We start from the raw sequence: 11843 nt of genomic DNA on the forward strand, positions 1-11843 counted from the left end.
CACTTCTCTGTGATGTTAGCTGGTTAAATGTCACATGGTCATGCATTGCAATTTGTAACCTTATTGCGCTTATAATAGCAACACCTGTTGCGGTACTGACCTTGAGGAGGCAAAGTAGCTGTAACCCCCAAACAAGTCAACAAAGTAAATGCAATCCCCCTTAAAACTAAATAAAAAGACCAAATGGAAAATGAAGGTGGGGAAAGAAAGCAGTCTCGTGCATCTGCAGTGTTGTTATCGGTCCAGTGGTGTGGTCGGCGCGCGGGACCACTGACTCCCGGGGAGGAAGCAGACAACAATTAAAGGTGCGTCTGGATTTATTTATTTTCTCAGAGGGGGCGGACCCGTTTTAGTGCCTGTCATAACAAAATATAGTGGTAACTTTAGCTCACCGTTATATCTGTTGCCCAGTAATATCTCTAAATTAACTTTTATTATCTGTCAATTCATCCCGTATCAAATAGATAAAGGTTCATTGGGTTTCCATGACAAGTCCAGGTTATACATAAGAGCTCTGTTGGTTGTGGAAGTCATGACCAGGATGAGCTGAAACAGGGGAGAGAAGGTCATGACCAGGATAAGCTGAAACAAGGAAGAGAGGGTCATAGCCAGGATGAGCTGAAACAAGGGAGGGTCATGACCAGGATGAGCTGAAACAAGGGAGAGAGGGTCATGACCAGGATGAGCTGAAACAGGGGAGAGAGGGTCATGACCAGGATGAGCTGAAACAAGGGAGAGAGGGTCATGACCAGGATGAGCTGAAACAAGGGAGAGAGGGTAATAGCCAGGATGAGCTGAAAGAAGGGAGAGAGGGTCATGACCAGGATGAGCTGAAACAAGGGAGAGAGGGTCATAGCCAGGATGAGCTGAAACAGGGGAGAGAGCGTCATGACGAGGATGAGCTGAAACAGGGGAGAGAGGGCCATGACCAGGATGAGCTGAAACAAGGGAGAGAGGGTCATGACCAGGATGAGCTGAAACAGGGGAGAGAGGGTCATGACCAGGATGAGCTGAAACAAGGGAGAGAGGGTCATGACCAGGATGAGCTGAAACAAGGGAGAGAGGGTCATAGCCAGGATGAGCTGAAAGAAGGGAGAGAGGGTCATGACCAGGATGAGCTGAAACAAGGGAGAGAGGGTCATAGCCAGGATGAGCTGAAACAGGGGCAAGAGGGTCATGACCAGGATGAGCTGAAACAAGGGAGAGAGGGTCATGACCAGGATGAGCTGAAACAAGGGAGAGAGTTTCATAGCCAGGATGTGCTGAAACAGTGGAAAGATGGTCATGACCAGGATGAGCTGAAACATGGGAGAGAGGGTCATGACCAGGATAAGCTGAAACAAGGAAGAGAGGGTCATAGCCAGGATGAGCTGAAACAAGGGAGGGTCATGACCAGGATGAGCTGAAACAAGGGAGAGAGGGTCATGACCAGGATGAGCTGAAACAGGGGAGAGAGGGTCATGACCAGGATGAGCTGAAACAAGGGAGAGAGGGTCATGACCAGGATGAGCTGAAACAAGGGAGAGAGGGTAATAGCCAGGATGAGCTGAAAGAAGGGAGAGAGGGTCATGACCAGGATGAGCTGAAACAAGGGAGAGAGGGTCATAGCCAGGATGAGATGAAACAGGGGAGAGAGCGTCATGACGAGGATGAGCTGAAACAGGGGAGAGAGGGCCATGACCAGGATGAGCTGAAACAAGGGAGAGAGGGTCATGACCAGGATGAGCTGAAACAGGGGAGAGAGGGTCATGACCAGGATGAGCTGAAACAAGGGAGAGAGGGTCATGACCAGGATGAGCTGAAACAAGGGAGAGAGGGTCATAGCCAGGATGAGCTGAAAGAAGGGAGAGAGGGTCATGACCAGGATGAGCTGAAACAAGGGAGAGAGGGTCATAGCCAGGATGAGCTGAAACAGGGGCAAGAGGGTCATGACCAGGATGAGCTGAAACAAGGGAGAGAGGGTCATGACCAGGATGAGCTGAAACAAGGGAGAGAGGGTCATGACCAGGATGAGCTGAAACAGTGGAGAGAGGGTCATGACCAGGATGAGTTGAAACATGGGAGAGAGGGTCACAGCCAGGATCAGCTAAAAAATGAGAGCGAGGGTAATGGCCAGGATGTGCTGAAACAGGGGAGAGAGGGTCATAGCAGGGATGAGCTGAAACAGGGGAGATAGGGTCATGACCAGGATGAGCTGAAACAGGGGAGAGAGGGTCATGGCCAGGATGAGCTGAAACAGGGGAGAGAGGGTCATGACCAGGATGAGCCGAAACAGGGGAGAGAGGGTCATGACCAGGATGAGCTGAAACAGGGGAGAGAGTGTCATGACCAGGATGAGCTGAAACAGGGGAGAGAGTGTCATGACCAGGATGAGCTGAAACATGGGAGAGAGTTTCATAGCCAGGATGTGCTGAAACAGGGGAGAGAGGGTCATGACCAGGATGAGCTGAAACAGGGGAGAGAGTTTCATAGCCAGGATGAGCTGAAACAAGGGAGATAGTTTCATAGCCAGGATGTGCTGAAACAGGGGAGATAGTTTCATAGCCAAGATGTGCTGAAGCAGGGGAGATAGTTTCATAGCCAGGATGTGCTGAAACATGGGAGATAGTTTCATAGCCAGGATGTGCTGAAACAGGGGAGATAGTTTCATAGCCAGGATGTGCTGAAACAAGGGAGAGAGGGTCATGACCAGGATGAGCTGAAACAGTGGAAAGATGGTCATGACCAGGATGAGCTGAAACATGGGAGAGAGGGTCAACGCCAGGATCAGCTAAAAATTGAGAGAGAGGGTCATGGCCAGGATGTACTGAAACAGGGGAGAGAGGGTAATGACCAGGATGAGCTGAAACAGTGGAGAGCGGGTCATGACCAGGATGAGCTGAAACAAGGGAGAGAGGGTCATGACCAGGATGAGCTGAAACAGTGGAGAGAGGGTCATGACCAGGATGAGCTGAAACATGGGAGAGAGGGTCACGGCCAGGATCAGCTAAAACATGAGAGAGAGGGTCATGGCCAGGATGTGCTGAAACAGGGGAGAGAGGGTCATAGCCAGGATGAGCTGAAACAGGGGATAGAGGGTCATGACCAGGATGAGCTGAAACAGGGGAGAAAGGGTCATGACCAGGATGAGCTGAAACAGGGGAGAGAGGGTCATGACCAGGATGAGCTGAAACAGGGGAGAGAGGGTCATGACCAGAATGAGCTGAAACAAGGGAGAGAGGGTCATGGCCAGGATGAGTTGAATCAGGGGAGAGAGGGTCATGACCAGGATGAACTGAAACATGGGAGAGAGCGTCATGACCAGATGAGCTGAAACAGGGGAGAGAAGGTCATGACCAGGATGTGCTGAAACAGGGGAGAGAGGGTCATGACCAGGATGAGCTGAAACAGTGGAAAGAGTTTAATAGCCAGGATGAGCTGAAACATGACCAGGATGAGCTGAAACATGGGAGAGAGGGTCACGGCCAGGTTCAGCTAAAACATGAGAGAGAGGGTCATGGCCAGGATGTGCTGAAACAGGGGAGATAGGGTCATAGCCAGGATTAGCTGAAACAGTGGAGAGCGGATCATGACCAGGATGAGCTGAAACAAGGGAGAGAGGGTCATGACCAGGATGAGCTGAACAGTGGAGAGAGGGTCATGACCAGGATGAGCTGAAACAGGGGAGAGAGGGTCATGACCAGGATGAGCTGACACATGGGAGAGAGGGTCATGACCAGGATGAGCTGAAACAGGGGAGAGAGGGTCATGACCAGAATGAGCTGAAACAAGGGAGAGAGGGTCATGGCCAGGATGAGTTGAAACAGGGGAGAGAGGGTCATGACCAGGATGAACTGAAACATGGGAGAGAGCGTCATGACCAGATGAGCTGAAACAGGGGAGAGAAGGTCATGACCAGGATGTGCTGAAACAGGGGAGAGAGGGTCATGAACAGGATGAGCTGAAACAGTGGAGAGAGTTTAATAGCCAGGATGAGCTGAAACAAGGAGAGAGTTTCATAGCCAGGATGTGCTGAAACAGGGGAGATAGTTTCATAGCCAAGATGTGCTGAAACAGGGGAGATAGTTTCATAGCCAGGATGTGCTGAAACAGGGGTGAGAGGGTCATGACCAGGATGAGCTGAAACAAGGTTAGAGAGGGTCATGACCAGGATGAGCTGAAACATGGGAGAGAGTTTCATAGCCAGGATGTGCTGAAACAGGGGAGAGAGTGTCATGACCAGGATGAGCTGAAAAAGGGGAGAGAGTTTAATAGCCAGGATGAGCTGAAATAAGGAGAGAGTTTCATAGCCAGGATGTGCTGAAACAGGGGAGATAGTTTCATAGCCAAGATGTGCTGAAACAGGGGTGAGAGGGTCATGACCAGGATGAGCTGAAACAAGGGAGAGAGGGTCATGACCAGGATGAGCTGAAAAAAGGGAGAGAGTTTCATAGCCAGGATGTGCTGAAACAGTGGAAAGATGGTCATGACCAGGATGAGCTGAAACATGGGAGAGAGGGTCACGGCCAGGATCAGCTAAAACATGAGAGAGATGTTCATGGCCAGGATGTGCTGAAACAGGGGAGATAGGGTCATAGCCAGGATTAGCTGAAACAGTGGAGAGCGGATCATGACCAGGATGAGCTGAAACAAGGGAGAGAGGGTCATGACCAGGATGAGCTGAAACAGTGGAGAGAGGGTCATGACCAGGATGAGCTGAAACAGGGGAGAGAGGGTCATGACCAGGATGAGCTGACACATGGGAGAGAGGGTCATGACCAGGATGAGCTGAAACAGGGGAGAGAGGATCATGACCAGAATGAGCTGAAACAAGGGAGAGAGGGTCATGGCCAGGATGAGTTGAAACAGGGGAGAGAGGGTCATGACCAGGATGAACTGAAACATGGGAGAGAGCGTCATGACCAGATGAGCTGAAACAGGGGAGAGAAGGTCATGACCAGGATGTGCTGAAACAGGGGAGAGAGGGTCATGACCAGGATGAGCTGAAACAGTGGAGAGAGTTTAATAGCCAGGATGAGCTGAAACAAGGAGAGAGTTTCATAGCCAGGATGTGCTGAAACAGGGGAGATAGTTTCATAGCCAAGATGTGCTGAAACAGGGGAGATAGTTTCATAGCCAGGATGTGCTGAAACAGGGGTGAGAGGGTCATGACCAGGATGAGCTGAAACAAGGTTAGAGAGGGTCATGACCAGGATGAGCTGAAACATGGGAGAGAGTTTCATAGCCAGGATGTGCTGAAACAGGGGAGAGAGGGTCATGACCAGGATGAGCTGAAAAAGGGGAGAGAGTTTAATAGCCAGGATGAGCTGAAACAAGGAGAGAGTTTCATAGCCAGGATGTGCTGAAACAGGGGAGATAGTTTCAGAGCCAAGATGTGCTGAAACAGGGGTGAGAGGGTCATGACCAGGATGAGCTGAAACATGGGAGAGAGGGTCACGACCAGGATCAGCTAAAACATGAGAGAGAGGGTCATGGCCAGGATGTGCTGAAACAGGGGAGAGAGGGTCATGGCCAGGATGAGCTGAAACAGGGGAGAGAGGGTCATGACCAGGATGAGCTGACACAGGGGAGAGAGGGTCATGACCAGGATAAGCTGAAACAGGGGAGAGAGGGTCATGACCAGAATGAGCTGAAACAAGGGAGAGAGGGTCATGGCCAGGATGAGCTGAAACATGGGAGAGAGTTTCATAGCCAGGATGTGCTGAAACAGGGGAGAGAGGGTCATGACCAGGATGAGCTGAAACAGGGGAGAGAGGGTCATGACCAGGATGATCTGACACAGGGGAGAGAGGGTCATGACCAGGATGAGCTGAAACAAGGGAGAGAGTTTCATAGCCAGGATGAGCTGAAACAGGGGAGATAGTTTCATAGCCAAGATGTGCTGAAACAGGGGAGATAGTTTCATAGCCAGGATGTGCTGAAACAGGGGTGAGAGGGTCATGACCAGGATGAGCTGAAACAGGGGTGAGAGGGTCATGACCAGGATGAGCTGAAACAGGGGAGAGAGGGTCATGACCAGGATGAGCTGAAACAGGGGAGAGAGTTTCATAGCCAGGATGAGCTGAAACATGGGAGAGAGTTTCCTAGCCAGGATGTGCTGAAACAGGGGAGATAGTTTCATAGCCAGGATGTGCTGAAACAAGGGAGAGAGTTTCCTAGCCAGGATGTGCTGAAACAGGGGAGATAGTTTCATAGCCAGGATGTGCTGAAACAAGGGAGATAGTTTAATCGCCAGGATGTGCTGAAACAGGGGAGATAGTTTCATAGCCAGGATGTGATGAAACAGGGGAGATAGTTTCATAGCCAGGATGTGCTGAAACAAGGGAGAGAGTTTCCTAGCCAGGATGTGCTGAAACAAGGGAGATAGTTTCATAGCCAGGATGTGCTGAAACAAGGGAGATAGTTTCATAGCCAGGATGTGCTGAAACAAGGGCGATAGTTTCATAGCCAGGATGTGCTGAATCAAGGGAGATAGTTTGATAGTCAGGATGTGCTGAAACAAGGGAGAGAGTTTCATAGCCAGGATGTGCCTAAACAGGGGAGCGAGGGTCATAGTGGTATCAATTTTAGGATTCAAATTTTAAGTCTTCCTTCCTCTTGTTATGTTATGTTTCTTTGCTTGTTGAGTTATCTCAAAATAATTTTCATTACAATAAATAATTGAATGGCAGATGGGGAAATAACTTGAAGCTAACTGTACACCAGCTGCCTAACAGTCCATTACTTTCTATTGATAATCTATTCAAAATATATTGTCTCAACAGAACAATGAAAACCAAAGGTACAGTGCCTTGCGAAAGTATTCGGCCCCCTTGAACTTTGCGACCTTTTGCCACATTTCAGGCTTCAAACATAAAGATATGAAACTGTATTTTTTTGTGAAGAATCAACAACAAGTGGGACACAATCATAAAGTGGAATGACATTTAAAAAACTTTTTTAACAAATCAAAAACTGAAAAAATGGGCGTGCAAAATTATTCAGCCCCCTTAAGTTAATACTTTGTAGCGCCACCTTTTGCTGCGATTACAGCTGTAAGTCGCTTGGGTTATGTCTCTATCAGTTTTGCACATCGAGAGACTGACATTTTTTCCCATTCCTCCTTGCAAAACAGCTCGAGCTCAGTGAGGTTGGATGGAGAGCATTTGTGAACAGCAGTTTTCAATTCTTTCCACAGATTCTCGATTGGATTCAGGTCTGGACTTTGACTTGGCCATTCTAACACCTGGATATGTTTATTTTTGAACCATTCCATTGTAGATTTTGCTTTATGTTTTGGATCATTGTCTTGTTGGAAGACAAATCTCCGTCCCAGTCTCAGGTCTTTTGCAGACTCCATCAGGTTTTCTTCCAGAATGGTCCTGTATTTGGCTCCATCCATCTTCCCATCAATTTTAACCATCTTCCCTGTCCCTGCTGAAGAAAAGCAGGCCCAAACCATGATGCTACCACCACCATGTTTGACAGTGGGGATGGTGTGTTCAGGGTGATGAGCTGTGTTGCTTTTACGCCAAACATAACGTTTTGCATTGTTGCCAAAAAGTTCAATTTTGGTTTCATCTGATCAGAGCACCTTCTTCCACATGTTTGGTGTGTCTCCCAGGTGGCTTGTGGCAAACTTTAAACGACACTTTTTATGGATAAAAAAGAAGAAATGGCTTTCTTCTTGCCACTCTTCCATAAAGGCCAGATTTGTCCAATATACGACTGATTGTTGTCCTATGGACAGAGTCTCCCACCTCAGCTGTAGATCTCTGCAGTTCATCCAGAGTGATCATGGGCCTCTTGGATGCATCTCTGATCAGTCTTCTCCTTGTATGAGCTGAAAGTTTAGAGGGACGGCCAGGTCTTGGTAGATTTGCAGTGGTCTGATACTCCTTCCATTTCAATATTATCGCTTGCACAGTGCTCCTTGGGATGTTTAAAGCTTGGGAAATCTTTTTGTATCCAAATCCGGCTTTAAACTTCTTCACAACAGTATCTCGGACCTGCCTGGTGTGTTCCTTGTTCTTCATGATGCTCTCTGCACTTTTAACGGACCTCTGAGACTATCACAGTGCAGGTGCATTTATACGGCGACTTGATTACACACAGGTGGATTGTATTTATCATCAATAGTCATTTAGGTCAACATTGGATCATTCAGAGATCCTCACTGAACTTCTGGAGAGAGTTTGCTGCACTGAAAGTAAATGGGCTGAATAATTTTGCACGGCCAATTTTTCAGCTTTTGATTTGTTAAAAAAGTTTGAAATATCTAATAAATGTCGTTCCACTTTATGATTGTGTCCCACTTGTTGTTGATTCTTCACAAAAAAATACAGTTTTATATCTTTATGTTTGAAGCCTGAAATGTGGCAAAAGGTCGCAAAGTTCAAGGGGGCCGAATACTTTCGCAAGGCACTGTATCTATGCAGCAGGACAGGAGCAGGTGCAAATACCGTTCTGATCTGTAGAAATCTATGTTGCCAGGTCTGTTTGGGGAGGGTCTGAACCTGTAGTTCTCTGTGTTATCAGGTCTGTTTGGGGAGGGTCTGAACCTGTAGTTCTCTATGTTGCCAGGTCTGTTTGGGGAGGGTCTGAACCTGTAGTTCTCTGTGTTGCCAGGTCTGTATGGGGAGGGTCTGAACCTGTAGTTCTCTATGTTGCCAGGTCTGTTTGGGGAGTGTCTGAACCTGTAGTTCTCTATGTTGCCAGGTCTGTTTGGGGAGTGTCTGAACCTGTAGTTCTCTGTGTTGCCAGGTCTGTTTGGGGAGGGTCTGAACCTGTGGTTCTCTGTGTTGCCAGATCTGTTTGGGGAGGGTCTGAACCTGTAGTTCTCTATGTTACCAGGGCTGTTTGGGGAGGGTCTGAACCTGTAGTTCTCTATGTTGCCAGGTCTGTTTGGGGAGGGTCTGAACCTGTAGTTCTCTGTGTTGCCAGGTCTGTATGGGGAGGGTCTGAACCTGTAGTTCTCTGTGTTGCCAGGTCTGTTTGGGGAGGGTCTGAACCTGTAGTTCTCTGTGTTGCCAGGTCTGTTTGGGGAGGGTCTGAACCTGTAGTTCTCTGTGTTGCCAAACGAGAAGTTCACGATTTCTCACATCATAGTTCCTTCCCGTGACGTTGAGGCGATTGTAAAAGAAGGTGCAGGGATGTAGCTTGAGGTCAAGGGCAGAATGCTGGGACAGGACAGCCCCCACTTCGACATCCGAAGCATTGGCCTCCACCACGAACTGACGAGATGGGTCAGGATGAACCAGGATGGGAGCTTTGGTGTAGCGATGTTTGAGGTCCCGGAACGCCGGGTCAGCAGCTGGAGACCATGTGAATGGAACCTTGGGCAAGGTGAGTGCTGACAGGGGTGAAGCCAGGGTGCTATATCCCTGGATAAAGCGGCGATAGAAGTTGACGAACCCAAGGAAACATTTCAGCTGCACCCTGGACGTAGGCTGAGGCCAATCCATCTCTGCTCTCACCTTCCTCGGATGCATCTGGACATTCCCAACAGAGATGATGTAACCCAGAAAGGGGATGGTGGAGCGATGGAACTCACACTTCTCTGCCTTCAGCTGATTCCAGAAGGCGTTGAAGGACCTGCCGATGTGGAGCATGTGTTCTTGAAAGGAGCGGGAGAATACGAGGATGTCATCAATGTAGACGAAGACGAACCGGTTCAACATGTCGCGGAGGACATCATTCACCAGAGCCTGGAACACCGCAGGGGTGTTGGTGAGGCCAAAGGGCATGACCAGATACTCGTAGAGGCCACTGGCTGAGTTGAAGGCGGTCTTCCACTCGTCCCCCTCTCGAATCTGCACCAGGTGGTAGGCGTTCCAACTTGGGAAACACAGTGGTGCCTGCAGCGGCACGAGGGCCGAGGAGAATAGTTGGTTAGGCTGGTGGTTAGGCTGGAGGCTGGGAAGTGTAGTCAACAGGCTGGTGGTTAGGCTGATGGCTGGGAAGTGTAGTCAACAGGCTGGTGGCTTTCCTGAATGCTGGGAAGTGTAGTCAACAGGCTGGTGGTTAGTCTGAAGGCAGGGAAGTGTACTCAACAGGCTGGTAGTAATCCTGAAGGCTGGGAAGTGTAGTCAACAGGCTGGTGGCTATCCTGAAGGCTGGGAGTGTAGTCAACAGGCTGATGGTTAGGCTGAAGGCTGGGAATTATAGTCAACAGGCTGGTGGTAATCCTGAAGGCTGGGAAGTGTAGTCAAAAGGCTAGTGGTTAGTCTGAAGGCTGGGAATTGTAGTCAACAGGCTGGTGGTTAGGCTGAAGGCTGGGAAGTGTAGTCAACAGGCTGGTGGCTTTCCTGAAAGCTGGGAAGTGTAGTCAACAAGGCTGGTGGTTAGTCTGAAGGCAGGGAAGTGTACTCAACAGGCTGGTGGTAATCCTGAAGGCTGGGAAGTGTAGTCAACAGACTGGTGGCTATCCTGAAGGCTGGGAAGTGTAGCTAACAGGCTCATGGTAATCCTGAAGGCTGGGAAGTGTAGTCAACAGGCTGGTGGTTAGGCTGAAGGCTGGGAAGTGGAGTCAACAGGCTGGTGGTAATCCTGAAGGCTGGGAAGTGTAGTCAACAGGCTGGTGGCTTTCCTGAAGGCTGAGAAGTATAGTCAACAGGCTGGTGGTAATCCTGAAGGCTGGGAAGTGTAGTCAACAGGCTGGTGGTTAGGCTGAAGGCTGGGAAGTGTAGTCAACAGGCTGGTGGCTTTCCTGAAGGCAGGGAAGTGTACTCAGCAGGCTGGTGGTAATCCTGAAGGCTGGGAAGTGTAGTCAACAGGCTGGTGGTAATCCTGAAGGCTGGGAAGTGTAGTCAACAGGCTGGTGGTTAGGCTGAAGGCTGGGAAGTATAGTCAACAGGCTGGTGGTAATCCTGAAGGCTGGGAAGTGTAGTCAACAGGCTAGTGGTTAGTCTGAAGGCTGGGAAGTGTAGTCAACAGGCTGGTGGCTTTCCTGAAGGCTGGGAAGTATAGTCAACAGGCTGGTGGTTAGTCTGAAGGCAGGGAAGTGTACTCAACAGGCTGGTGGTAATCCTGAAGGCTGGGAAGTGTAGTCAACAGGCTGGTGGTAATCCTGAAGGCTGGGAAGTGTAGTCAACAGGCTGGTGGTTAGGCTGAAGGCTGGGAAGTATAGTCAACAGGCTGGTGGTAATCCTGAAGGCTGGGAAGTGTAGTCAACAGGCTAGTGGTTAGTCTGAAGGCTGGGAAGTGCAGTCAACGGGCTGGTGGCTTTCCTGAAGGCTAGGAAGTCGGTGTCGGCTAGTCTGGTGTTTAGGCTGAAGGCTGGGCTGGTGGTGGCCTCAGCATGTATTCTAGTGGTATTGTTGGTGCAGGGCGTGACAGTGATGCAGGGAGAGGGAGAGGGAGAGGGAGAGAAAGAGACAGAGAGGTAGATAGAGAGAGAGAGAGAGACAGAGATTTGTAGGGAGAAAGAGAGGGAGAGGTAGGTAGGCAGGTAGGTAGATAGGTAGAGAGGTAGGTAGAGAGGTAGGTAGAGAGGTAGGTAGGTAGGAAGGTAGGTAGGTAGGTAGGTAGAGAGAGGTAGGTAGGTAGGTAGGTAGGTAGGTAGGTAGGTAGGTAGGTAGGTAGGTAGGTAGGTAGGTAGGTAGGTAAGTAGGTAGGTAGGTAGGTAGGTAGGTAGGTAGAGATGTCGAGTGGTAGAGAGGGAGGTAGAGGAGGTAGGTAGGTAGGTAGGTAGGTAGGTAGGTAGGTAGGTAGGTAGATAGGTAGGTAGGTAGGTAGGTAGGTAGGTAGAGAGGTAGGTAGGTAGGTAGGTAGGTAGGTAGGTAGGTAGGTAGGTAGGTAGGTAGAGATGTCGAGTGGTAGAGAGGGAGGTAGAGAGGTAGGTAGGTAGGTAGGTAGATAGGTAG

At 49.5% G+C, this 11843-nt stretch overlaps 1 protein-coding gene across 2 annotated transcripts in view; it reads right to left on the reverse strand.

Moving 5' to 3' along the window:
* LOC139366861 (hedgehog acyltransferase like, b) overlaps positions 1–331 on the reverse strand; it is a 56175-nt gene extending 55844 nt beyond the window's left edge. The window contains exon 1 of one of the 2 annotated variants that reach the window (XM_071104555.1): positions 101–331. The gene's annotated coding sequence lies outside the window, so the exon portion shown is untranslated. The remainder of the gene's footprint in view (positions 1–100) is intronic. The other variant, XM_071104553.1, reaches the window with a different exon arrangement.
* Positions 332–11843: the final 11512 nt, after the last annotated feature.

This window comes from Oncorhynchus clarkii, chromosome 15, assembly GCF_045791955.1.
Source record: "Oncorhynchus clarkii lewisi isolate Uvic-CL-2024 chromosome 15, UVic_Ocla_1.0, whole genome shotgun sequence".
NCBI lineage: Eukaryota > Metazoa > Chordata > Actinopteri > Salmoniformes > Salmonidae > Oncorhynchus > Oncorhynchus clarkii.